This window comes from Salmo salar, chromosome 03 (assembly GCF_965601325.2).
Source record: "Salmo salar chromosome 03, fSalSal1, whole genome shotgun sequence".
Lineage (NCBI taxonomy): Eukaryota > Metazoa > Chordata > Actinopteri > Salmoniformes > Salmonidae > Salmo > Salmo salar.
The window spans coordinates 36376404-36389658 of NC_138293.1; the positions used below are offsets into that span (position 1 = coordinate 36376404).

Sequence of the window (13255 nt, forward strand, 5' to 3'; positions counted from 1 at the left end):
TCATAAAACATGGGACCAACTCTTTACATGTTGCGTTTATATTTTTGTTCAGTGTAGATCGAATGCCTGGTACACTCTGGAATTATCATAAGTCATTCATAAAAGAGATGATGCTTGGATCAAGGCCAGGAACACAGGCCCCAGATTGGCACGCTTTTAAGGAATCATTGTGTAAGACACATCAGAGGCTAAATCTGATTATTATATAACCACACTCTCTTCCACAACAAATTCATTCAGACACTGGCCTTATTACAGAAGAAATGCCATCATTGATGCATTTCATCAACATTTTATTTCAGCGGGCTATCTCTTTGAAATAACTTCTAAGCCTATTCACAAGGATATTGGGCTGGATGCTGATAGGGGAAACTTGGTGAATGATCAGAGAAATTATAGTCAAAGCTTTTCTTTTAAGCCATTTTCTGAAAAATAAGTCCTGTATGCTTTGCTAGCAATAGACAACAAGAAGTCAACAGGGGTCAACCAAATGGACCCCAGTCTCCTTAAGTGTGCAGTGCCTATCATTGTTTGCTCATTAACCCACATGTTTTATTTAACATTGTTATCAGGACATATTCCAAAAGTATGGAAATAAGCTCTTGTGCAGCCACTCCATAAGGGTGGGGATAGTAGACATTTGTAAAAGAGACCTAGGTCTCAATATGTCTTTCCTGTTAAAATAAATAAATAATAATTTGGTGACCCAGTCCACGAGACAGCCTAAAACAGGCTAGCTAACGCAGCAAGGCTGGCTGTACCACTGCCAACCTAGGCTAGGCGAAACGCTCATGCGGCCTACCTCAGCTAGCACCACTAGCTTAGCTCTCTTGCATAGTTCACTTGCTTAACCGACCCCACCTACTATGTTCTCCTGTCCAAGAGACTACAAAACAGGTCAGCTACAACACCACCTGCCCCACAAACCCAGGTACCGTGGCAACCCGGTCTCCCCCTTTACAAGCCAAGGCTCCGCAGCAAGGAGAGGGCAGTTCTTTAGCGGCAGTGCTAACTGAGCGACCTGCAACGCAGCAGGCTGCAAACCCACAGTCCAAATCCCAGGACAGAGGCAGACAGACAGGGAAGTGGTCCTTCACTGTGGTCGCATCGAGGTCCCGCCCAGTGATTCCCCTGGAGGGAAGAAGGGGCGGTCCATCCCCAGCAGCAGAGAGGGGCAGCCATTCACACCGTGACATGGCCAGTCCCCTCTCAGGTGGAGCACAGACTTTCTGCCACCATCACAATGGGGCAGAGGCACATCTGTGCTCCTAAAACCCTACATACAATGCAGCGGCTTATTCCTATGTGTCCCTTTACAGGGAAGACGGAGGGGGCTCACTCGACCCCCAAGTTACAAATTGCCACCATCACCACCAAGCACTGTCCCAAAATCCCAGTGGTTTTTACACTACTTTCTTTAATAAAACGGGTGACTCTCCATAAATGCTGCTAGAGGGCACTTCAGTGTCACTGGTGAGCGAAAGTCTTCTATCTTGTGTGCGACTCACCGCAAGGGCAGGGAACTGGCACGCCTGCGCCGTCCAGCCCTGGGCCTTGTCGGCAATTACAAAGGGGTACAGACTGCAGTTTCCTATGAAGCCACCCATTTTCAATGGGATTCTGCCATCAGTAGCAAGTGGCGACTCAGCTTGCATAGTAGAGCAGGAAATCTCCTTCATTAAGCAAAAGGGGGGTGTGCCCCATTCTGGGCGTACGGGTCCTCAACAGCCATCTGAGAAGGTTCCCGTTCCGTATGGTTACGCTCATTGTGCTGTCTCGCTCTATTCGTTGAGGGGAATGGTTCACTTCAGTAGACCTACAGGATCCGTATCCTGCTTATACACAGGATGTTTCTAAGGTTTGCCTTTTTTAGGGAGAAGCCTCCGTATACCTCGCTGTCCCCTCCGGGCTAGTACTAACTCCCCGGACATTCAGCAAGTGTGTGAAGGCGGCTCTAGCACCCCTGAGAATCAGGGGACTAAGAGTCTACGCCTACATAGACGATTACCTGCTTTGCTCCTCGACACAAGAGCAAGCAGTGCGAGACACGGCTTCTCCACCGTTTATATCCAGTACACCCTTTGCGCATTTACTTGGATTGAATGAGAGCTTTACGGAAGAGTGACCAACTCTTCATTTCTTGGGCGCCTCCCTGCAAGGGTAGGCCCTCGCTCGTCAAAAGCTATCCCATTGGATAGTGGAGGCTATTACATTGGCTTATAATAGCAAGGGTTTACAGCCCCCAGGGGGCCTGAGGGTTTATTCCACCAGAGGTATGGCTACCTCATGGGCAATGTTCAAAGGCATCTCTTTACAAGAGATTTGCAATGCGGCATGTTGTGCCTCCCCTCATACATTTATGAGGTTTCATCTTTGGCGCATACTGTTCACAGTGTCGGCGCCTCTGAGGGACAAAATTCTACTGTTGGGACTACCCTGGCTTCAGAGAGCATGTCTGTAGCTCTGGGAGAGCATGTCTGTGATATGGGAGTTGGCCATATCCCAATGTGATGAATGGAAACAAGTATTTCAAAGAGAACTTCTCATAATATGAGTGAGACGTATCACAGCATGTCCCTGCTCGCAAGAGCGCAAGGAAGAGAGGCATGCTTGAGAATGACCAGAGGGCAGGCAAGAAGCACCTTATAAGGAGGGAGGGAGGGGCTCACCTCATTCGCCACTCAGCCTGTCTGTCGCCGACAGACGCTGTGTGATTGGTTCTTCCTAGTAGTGATTCCCAGAGCGAATCCCAATGTGATACATCGCACTCATATTATCAGAGAACTGGGCTACGACAGTAACCCTAAGTTTCACCTCAGTTCTCTCTCACATACACACACACACAAACACCCATACTTTTTCACACACACACGCAAACACACACAGACACACACACACACACACACACACAGACAGATATATAGCTATTGCAACCCATGGACTGTGTTGTATTATTCTTACTTGATGTATACAGTACAGAATTTCATTTGTGCTTCAATGGCACTTCTCTATCTCCGTCTCCTTCATTTTACTTGGTGAGTGAGTCTGTTACCTTGGCACTGATAAGGCAAACTAGATTTGTGGATGAATAGATCTCTGCAACCACATGGTGCTTCTCCTTGGCAGTGAGGAGTGAAGTCCCTTTTGAAGCGGATACAGAGGGGGAAAAATGCTCTCTCTCTCCCTCCGCCCTGGTGAAAAAAAAACATAGACCAGCATAGGCTGGTGACCAGCCTTCGTTGTGTTTTCGCTGATGACCGGCCTTTGTGAACAGCTAGCTAAACCTAGGGTATGACAAAGTGGGGTGTGTAGAAATACGCCCACCAGTTGAAGCTCATTTCCTGTACTTCTACACAAAGTCTAAAATGCTATTTGGAGAAACAGCAAAAACAAAGCAAAATTTCCCCCAGGCATTATCTCCGCAATATTAGGTTTATATTAGGTTTAAAGGTCTGTGGAATGGCGTGTACAATGTACAATATTCAGATACCTTAACTTTTTCCACATTTTGTTACGTTACAGCCTTATTCTAAAATTGATTAAAAATGAAATCCTCATCAATCTACACACAATAGCCCATAATGACAAAGCGAAAACAGATTTAATTTTTTACAATTTTAGCAAATTTTTTACAAATAAAAAACAGAAATATCTTATTTACTTAAGTATTCAGACCCTTTGCTATTAGACTCAAAATTGAGTAAAGGATTGATCATCCTTGAGATGTTTCTACAACTTAATTGGAGTCCACCTGTGGTAAATTCAATTGATTAGACATGATTTGGAAAGGCACACACCTGTCTATATAAGGTCCCACAGTTGACAGTGCATGTCAGAGCAAAAACCAAGCCATGAGGTCAAAGGAATTGTCCGTAGAGCTCCGAGACAGGATTGTGTCGAGGCACAGATCTGGGAAAGGGTACCAAAAAATGTCTGCAGAATTGAAGGTCCCAAAGAACACAGAGGCCTTGATCATTCTTAAATGGAAAAAGTTTGGAACCACCAAGACTCTTCCTAGAGCTGGCTGGCCACTCGGCCAAACTAAGCCATCGGGGGAGGCCTTGGTCAGGGAGGTGACCAAGAACCTGATGGTCACTATGACAGAGCTCCAGAGTTCCTCTGTGGAGATGGGAGATCTTTCCAGAAGGACAACCATCTCTGCAGCACTTCACCAATCAGGCCTTTATGGTAGAAGGAAGCCACTCCTCAGTAAAAGGCACATGACAGCCCGCTTGGAGTTTGCCGAAAGGCACCTAAAAGACTCTCAGACCATGAGAAACAAGATTCTCTGGTCTGATGAAACCAAGATTGAACTCTTTGGCCTGAATGCCAAGCGTCACGTCTGGAGGAAACCCGGCACCATCCCTACGGTGAAGCATGATGGTGGCAACATTATGCTGTGGGGATGTTTGTCTGTGGCAGGGACTGGGAGACTAGTCAGGATAGAGGGAAAAATGAACAGAGCAAAGTACAGAGAGATCCTTGATGAAAACCTGCTCCAGAGAGCTCAGGACCTCAGACCCTAAGCACAGAGCCAAGACAACGCAGGAGTGGCTTCGGGACAAGTCTCTGAATGTCCTTGAAGCCAATCGAACATCTCTGGAGAGACCTGAAAATATCTATGCAGTGACGCTCCCCATCCAACCTGACAGAGCTTGAGAGGATCTGCAGAGAAGAATGGGAGAAATTCCCCAAATACAGGTGTGCCAAGCTTGTAGTATCATACCCAAGAAGACTCGAGGCTGTAATCGCTTCCAAAGGTGCTTCCAAAAAGTACTGAGTAAAGGGTCTGAATACTTATGTAAATGTGATATTGAATTTTTTTAATGTTATTACATTTGCTAAAATTTCTAAAAACCTGTTATTGCTTTGTCATTATGGGGTACTGTGTGTAGATTGATGAGGGGGAAAACACAATTGAATCCATTTTAGAATAAGGCTGTAACTAAATAAAATATTGAAGTCAAGGGTCTGAATACTTTCCGACTGCACTACTCAACCTCATCATACATAGGTTACATTGACTAATTTAGCCTACTTGTGGAACAGTGCAACATGAAATAGATGTATAATACACGCTATCAAGGCCAACTTAAAATACCCGACATCAATGTGAAAGCATAAAACAGCTGACTGTGAATGTGAACTATGCCAGATAAATTCTACATATGCATTGAAATAAAAAGGCATACACCAATGGAATTACTTAGGCCTACAATCGACAAGGACGCATAAAGACAAAAACTCAACCAAGGAATGAAGAAAAATCTACTCATTAAGGCTGCGACCGTTATTCAGCACCGCTGAATGGACAGCGCCTTGGTACAGGTAGACATAGGGGAGATCTGTGGGGTGTGGCTGAATGGACAGTGGCCAGCTAGAATTAGGCTATTCAGTTTATGGGCAGTTAGACATTTTCTGGGCACAGTTGAGCAGCTTACAATGCTTATATGAAAATCAGAATTGGCACGCAGATCTTTAGAAATTGTAGGATCAATTGTAAATTCTCACTCATATGAAAAGTGTCCTTGTCTCGTGCTCTTCCCTCCAAAATTGTTGCTCCGCATTCAGATATGTTCCTTATATTGTGTGCTCAGCTCATTTTTGTACTTGCCTGTCTGCATTATTCACCAGGGAATAGAAACATTCAACAAATATTGAAGCATTGCATCAACAAGGTGTTTCTGAGAATATTTCAACATCTTGTATCAACAAGACTGCTCCGAGGATTTTCATATTGCAACATTGTAGCCGACGACGAGGTGGCCAGCGAACATTTTTCTCTGTCTGATATTACTGTGTTGCCTACGCAGCATCTGGGTGCTCATTATATCCCCAAAAAACAGCCCTACATCCACACTGTAGGTAAATAACATAGCAATATTTAATGACGTTTTGCCAGCCAGATTGATCTGTTGGAATATGAAATTATATTCAGGAAGATGGATAAGCAAGATTGATAGAGTGAGAGGTGGAAAAATGCATTATACCAGAGTCAGGTAGGCTACAGATAGGGATGCAGGTAGGCTACAGATAGGGATGCAGGTAGGCTACAGATAGGGATGCAGGCAGAGGATGATGATGAAGTAGGCCTACGGCAATAAGTTAAAAAAGTTAGCCCAACTAGGTAATCATTAATCATTTGCATTATCTCAATTATCATTCTGTCACTTCATGACAATGCACATTTGTTATAACCTCCAATTCTTATTGTCTTTGAAGCCAAAAACAAGAGACATGGTATTTAGGGGAAATGCTCTAAATAGCATGTTGTTCTGTAGTTCATTTTCATTCCAATAGGCCTACACGAAACCAAAAGTTGCAGTGGCCTACTCAGCGAATAAATGAAAATAACAATTACTGGTAGGCTTAGTTATCGCAACCTATATTTTAATAGCAATAAAACAGCTTTTGGTTTTGAATGGTCACCGAAAAGGAGGGCTACCCACCACCCTATTCCCAGTTAAATTAACACCTGGCTATCAGATTACATCTAGGCTTACAAATCCAAGTTCAAATGCCAATATCAAATGCAAAGCAATCGGCTCACTGCTTAAACAGCTGACAGGCAAAGCAAATGGCACTGTTTCTACCCTCTGCTTTCTAAAAGTGACAGCAATGCAATTACGGTAAACAGCCATTGCATTTTAATCAGGATTTGACTTGATGCTGGTTTTGCTTTAGCTTATGCTGGTGTCCAAAATACAGCAAAGGCTGGTCACCAGCAAAAACACAACAAAGGCTGGTCACCAGCGAAAAACAAAACAAAGGCTGGTCTGCCAGCATAACCAGCGAGACCATGTTGGTCAGACCAGCTTCCGACCCGCATTGACCAGCCTAGACCAGCATTGACCAGCATAGACCAGTATAGACCAGTATAGACCAGTATAGACCAGCTTAACATGTATGCTGATCTATGCTGTTTTTTTCAGCAGGGCCTCCCTCTACCTCTTCAGATTTATATGCGGCTCCACGGCCAGATACTTCAATAGATGGATGACTATTGCATATGGTGCCAACTGGCCCTACATGAGTTGAGCTGAAGGTCACAGTGACTCATTTCAGTATAGACTGGGCTGGGCGGCTCATTACAATAGTACAGAGACTGGGCAGATTTTTACTTCTATTGACTTCTTTTAATTTACATAATACAGAAAATGGATTGAAAAACATCAAAACACACTAGTGAGGTGGATTATGGTTTATATCAGCCTTAAATTCACAGATGTAGGCTATAGCACAGATGGACAGTGATACTACACCAACTATAGTTGATTGTACAGCGCAGTATAAAAACTCTGGTACAGATTGTGTTGGAACCTGGAGGCATATGGCAGGTCGCCCCACACCTCCCAGGCAATTGAGTCTTAATGATTCATTGGTTTGGCATGCTACATCTCCCCAGTGATGGTGGGTGTCAGTGATGCACTGAAGATGCCATGCAGTCCCTTGGAAGTGGAGCAGGTCGACTGATGGCTGTTCTGGCTGTTTTGGCTCAGTGTCCAGGCCAGACGCTGTGGTCTGACTCTGTGGTTCACACACCCACCGACAAACTCCACTCTCTCACTTACTCATCACCAGATGTTTCAGGTCGGGTCAGTCACCAGGATCATGTGATGATGCTTATCACCAGATGTTTCAGGTCGGGTCAGTCACCAGGATCATGTGATGATGCTTATCACCAGATGTTTCAGGTCGGGTCAGTCACCAGGATCATGTGATGATGCTTATCACCAGATGTTTCAGGTCGGGTCAGTCACCAGGATCATGTGATGATGCTTATCACCAGATGTTTCAGGTCGGGTCAGTCACCAAGATCATGTGATGATGCTTATCACCAGATGTTTCAGGTCAAGTCAGTCACCAGGATCATGTGATGTTGCTTATTAATCACCGGATGTTTCAGGTCAAGTCAGTCACCAGGATCATGTGATGATGCTTATTAATCATCGGATGTTGCAGGTCAAGTCAGTCACCAGGATCATGTGATGATGCTTATTAATCACCGGATGTTTCAGGTCAAGTCAGTCACCAGGATCATGTGATGACGTCTATTATTCTGTCTACACAATAAAAAATATCCTTAAAATAATTGCAAATCTCAGGATGTTTTCACCACACAATTTTTTATATATCCCATTATGCCACTATGTTACTTCTTCTGTCCAGTGAGTCCCATCAAACTTTTATTAGAGGACGGATGCACCTGTGATGATATAATGCCAACCATCCACCTGTGTGCAACAAAATCCCACAATACACTTCATCTGAACAAACTCCTGCATTGTCCCTAATCTAAGATGGCAGCCTCCAATTCCCCCATAACCTGCACCTGTCCTCTTGACTAACATCTTCTTTCATGGTGACAAGCAAAATCGGGAGAGGGATACAAGCACAATGAAAGTTCAGTCTTAATTGGGCTAGCTCACTTATAAAAGATTTAGGCCACTGCAGCGACAACGTTCTTCTATACAGCCCTACATTTTCGAATCTATGTTTGCATTGCTCTTGAAGATGCAGCACCTCAGGGCCTTACGGGAGGAGTCCTGTGGGAGTTCAGTTTGAGGTAATGCTTGGTAGAGAAAACAACAGATTTAAGAAAGCTTTTGGTGGGACAAAGGTAGAATAACATCACTTGGGGAAAGTGGAATGTTATAAAAACAAGCAAGCATTGGGAGAATGCATAGCAGAGGAAGAACCAGCAGTATAGGCTATGTTGTTTTTTTCTTGTATCATCAGATTTCAGGGAAACAACATGAAACGTGAAAAGAGAACATCCTATTTCAGCCTTCATTTTACAGTATTTGCAGAATGGGGAAAAGGCATTATAATCTTAATCCGTTAACAGGCCTCCAATACTCCCTCCATGGTTTTGCTGCCTGGCCATCAGGAGTTGAATTAAGAATTTATATTCCACCGGGAGAAGAATAAAGAGATGCTTGCTGCAGAAGTTAATGCTCTTCAATGTTTTTGTGCCGTATACCATCTAAGCCTCACAACCCACCAGAAGACTGCAAGGAACTGTCATGGGACTGCTGCATTCAATTGAAGAGAACAGAAAGTGTGTGTGTGTGTGTGTGTTCACACAATACTTCAGTTTTTTAAGGAGATTACCTAGTTTGGCAGATTAGAGAGGAAAAGGAAGGCACCCCTCAACTCTGCCACTCGGCCCCATGCAGTGTTGCACCACTGACACTGGTCTTTGTGGAGCCACACCACAAACAGGGCCTTCAGGCCTCAAAACCAATCAATCACTATGTTGTTCACATCATTAGCTGCTATTATCTTCTGGGTTCAGTCTGTGCCACTACTACCAATAGTCTGGAGCAGTCTGATACCAGCCAGCCGCCCATTCTGATCCCGAGTGGAGCAGCGGTCTAAGGCACTGCATCTCAGTACTAGAGGCGTCACTACATACACCCTGCTTTGAATCCAGACTGAATCACAACCTGCCGTGATTGGGAGTCCCATAGGGCGGCACACAATTGGCCCAGCGTCGTTCGGGTTTGGCCGGTGTAGGCCGTCATTGTAAATAAGAATTTGTTCTTATGACTTGCTAAATAAAAGTTAAATAAAGGTTAAATAATGTATTTTTAAAAATTAAAAGTCATCCCTTGTTCTTATCTTGAAGTCATTGCTGGTTGAACCGTTGGTTAAGCCACTCCTTCATTTGACCCGGTTCCTCCAGACACCACAGAGCATCATACTGTACATATGGTTAAATTCTACAGTCTCATCCATGTGGGAACTGATTATAGATACTCCAATGATCAATTACAGTGCCTTCAGAAAGTATTGATACCCCTTGACTTATTCCATATTTTTATCCTGAATTTAGGCTGTAATGTTTGCTAATTTATTGAAAATGAAATACAGAAATATCTGATTTACTTAAGTATTCACACCCCTAAATCAATACTTTGTAAAATCACCTTTGGCAGCAATTACAGCAGTGAGTCTTTCTGGGTAGGTCTCTAAGAGCTTTCCACACCTGGATTGTGCAACATTTGCCCCATTATTCTTTTCAAAATTCTTCAAGCTGTGTCAAATTGGTTGTTGATCATTGCTAGACAAAATGTTCAGGTCTTGACATAGATTATCAAGTAGATTTAAGTCAAAACTGTAACTCGGCCACTCAGGAACATTCACTGATTTCTTGGTAAGAAATTCCAGTGTATATTTAAGGTTATTGTCCCGCTGAAGGTGAAATCTCCCAGTGTCTGGTGGAAAATAGATTTTCCTCTAGGATTCTGTCTGTGCTTAGCTCCATTCCACTTATTTTATATCCTGAAAAACTCCCCAGTTCATAACAATAACAAGCATACCCATAATATGAGGCAGCCACCACTATGCTTGAAAATATGGAGAGTGGCACTCAGTGATTTGCCCCAAACACAACAAAAAGTTACTTGCTTTGTGACATTTTTTGCATTATTACTTTAGTGCCTTGTTGCAAACAAGATGCATGTTTTGTAATATTTTTTATTCTGTACAGGCTTCCTTCTTTTCATGCTGTCATTTAGGTTAGTATTGTGGAGTAACTGTAATGTTGTTGATCATCCTCAGTTTTCTCCTATCACAGCCAATAAACTCTGTAACTGTTTTAAAGTCACCATTGGCCTCATTGTGAAATCCCTGAGTGGTTTCCTTCCTCTCCAGCAACTGAGTTAGGAAGCACACCTGTATCTTTGTAGTGTATAAACTGTCCAAAGTGTAATCAACAACTTCACCATGCTCAAAGGGATATTCAATGTCTGCTTTTTTTTTTTGTTACCCATCTACCAATAGCTGCCTTTCTTTGCGATGCATTGGAAAACCTCCCTGGTCTTTGTGGTTGAATCTGTGTTTGAAATTCACTGCTCGACTGAGGGACCTTACAGAGATGACGTAGTCAATCAAAAAACATGTTAAACACTATTATTGCACACAGAGTGAGTTCATGCAACTTATTATGCGAATTGTTAAGCACTTTTTTACTCCTGAACTTATTTAGGTTTGTCAAAACAAAGGGGTTGAATACTTATTGAGTCAAGACATTGCAGTTTTTCTTTTTTTTTTAAAATTAATTTGCAAAAATGTCTACACACATAATTACACTTTGACATTATCGGGTATTGTGTGTAGGCCAATGATAGAAACAACTAAATGTAATCCATTTTAAATTCAGGCTGTAACACAACAAAATGTGAAAAAAGTCAAGGGGTGTGAATACTTTCTGAAGCTCACTGTTCATTTACTGCCCAGTGCCAGCCAGAAGGATGGGTGGGTGGGTTGGTTCGTTGTTCTTTTTTCCTCAAGAAAATGTCTGGTTGAGTCTGGTTCCACTCAATGTCTCCTCCATTGCATATAAATGGGATATTAATAAATATGAAATCATTAAAATGTCTGGTCAAAGGCATGAGGAAATTCAGGTTAATTATATTTGAACAGAATCTAAATAGAACATCTCGACTCCACACAGTATACACAGTACACACAGTACACACAGTAGCCTATACAACTCCACACAGTACACACAGTACACACAGTAGACTATACAACTTCACACAGCCCACCCCCACCCCCTCTCTAGGACAAGACATAAGCTGTGCTAGACCAGAAATTGAGGGGTGCGATTTGACACAGTGACGCAGTCGACACCCCCACGCGCACATCAAAGCCCCTCCAGCTCCAGCCACCAATATTCTTCACCCTAATGAACCATAAACCATTAACTTGAACCACATTTATATTCTCTGATTTCGACATGTCACATAGCCTACCGCCACTGAGCGCCTTGGTACCATCCACAAGTAGCCTACCGCACGCAGACTCCCAATTCAAGCTGATGCATTCAAAGACCGGTATGGGCTGGTGTGCATATTGTCCGAGACCCAAAGCTTGAACTGCAACAAGGGTAACGTATCTATCATTACGTTCAACACAAGCCTTCTGTCAAATGCCTTTTCATTTCGATTTTCTATACCCTATTCACATATCCAACGGGAAAACGTTCCCGGTGAGGCGTTTGGAGAGCTTGATGACCTGTCCATGACGGGGGCTTTTAATTCCGACAGGGGACCTTGGACGGGGCTGGTGTGTGTGGTCCCCCTGAAACTGAAGCCTACCCTTAAAATAACCCTCGGTCATACTGCAACATACTATGAGTCAGACAACTTTTAAACGAAATATGATGATAGACTAATTAGGAAATGTGTCTGTGCGCAATTTTAGTCCTGCCAACTGGCACCAGTTTAGAGAGAATCTAGGCCTATGCTACAGTAATAAAACATTCGATTCCACAAAAAACATTACGATAAAGCTTCATCTCTGAAATTGAATTAGGCTGTCATTCGATTACCAAAATAGGCAGTTCTACAAACCACAATGATAAATCAAGGATAAAAAAAACGTGTTGGCGAGCTTTTTTGCATCAAATAACATATCCCTTACTTGATTGTAAAATACAATTCAAAACATCTTCACTACAGATCTGACACTTACCCTTTCATATGTCGGCTATTCTGGAATGCCAAATTCAACCGTTTTAATCCAAATCAGGTTCCCGTTCATTTTCGCGCTCTGTTTTACCTTCTAAGAAAAGAAATCCACTCGTTAATTCCATTTGCCAGCCACGCACTGTTAACAAATCACATTGGGTCACCTCTCAATTTTCGACAATGTTACAATTTCGGCGCTTCATGGACCATATCTTCTTTTCTTCTTTTTTTTTTTTACTGCCGTTGAAGTTGCCTAGTTACCCCTGTTTCTCATTCAAGGTGGCTCAAACGCTGTGTATAGCAGCCAATCATATAGAAGCAGCTCCGGATTAACTATTTCTTGGCTACACTATTCTGGTTTCAAGAGAAAATGAGGGGAGTGGGCGCGGAAAGTGGGCCCCCGTGACAGAAAAAAATGTAAATGCAAAGAGAATAATGTAGAAAGGGGGATCCGTTAGAGTCGAATGTGTGGAGTGGAGGGGGGAGGGGAGGGGAGGGGAGGGGAAGAGGATTAAATATTTCACAAAAATAAAAAAGGGGAGGTGGCAGAGGGAAACCAGTTGCCCATGGACTTCAACTTCTCACAAGAGAGGGACCTAGCAGGCAGATCAGCTAGAACATCTGAAGTAAAAGATTCCAGCCTGATATTATTATGTAGACTGCAGCCAGCCAGGGCAGATACATTTCTCACCTTACCTTCTAAATACGAGGAGGAGGTAAATGCTCTTATGCTCTTTTGAGAGTCAAAGATCTGGCTCATATCTGGAAATCCCAAA

At 43.2% G+C, this 13255-nt stretch overlaps 1 protein-coding gene across 1 annotated transcript in view; it reads right to left on the reverse strand.

Annotated features, from left to right (window-relative positions):
- c8b (complement C8 beta chain) overlaps nucleotides 1-12788 on the reverse strand; it is a 74890-nt gene extending 62102 nt beyond the window's left edge. Inside the window, exon 1 of the mRNA XM_082973089.1 lies at nucleotides 12484-12788. The gene's annotated coding sequence lies outside the window, so the exon portion shown is untranslated. The remainder of the gene's footprint in view (nucleotides 1-12483) is intronic.
- Between the last annotated feature and the right edge of the window lie 467 nt (nucleotides 12789-13255).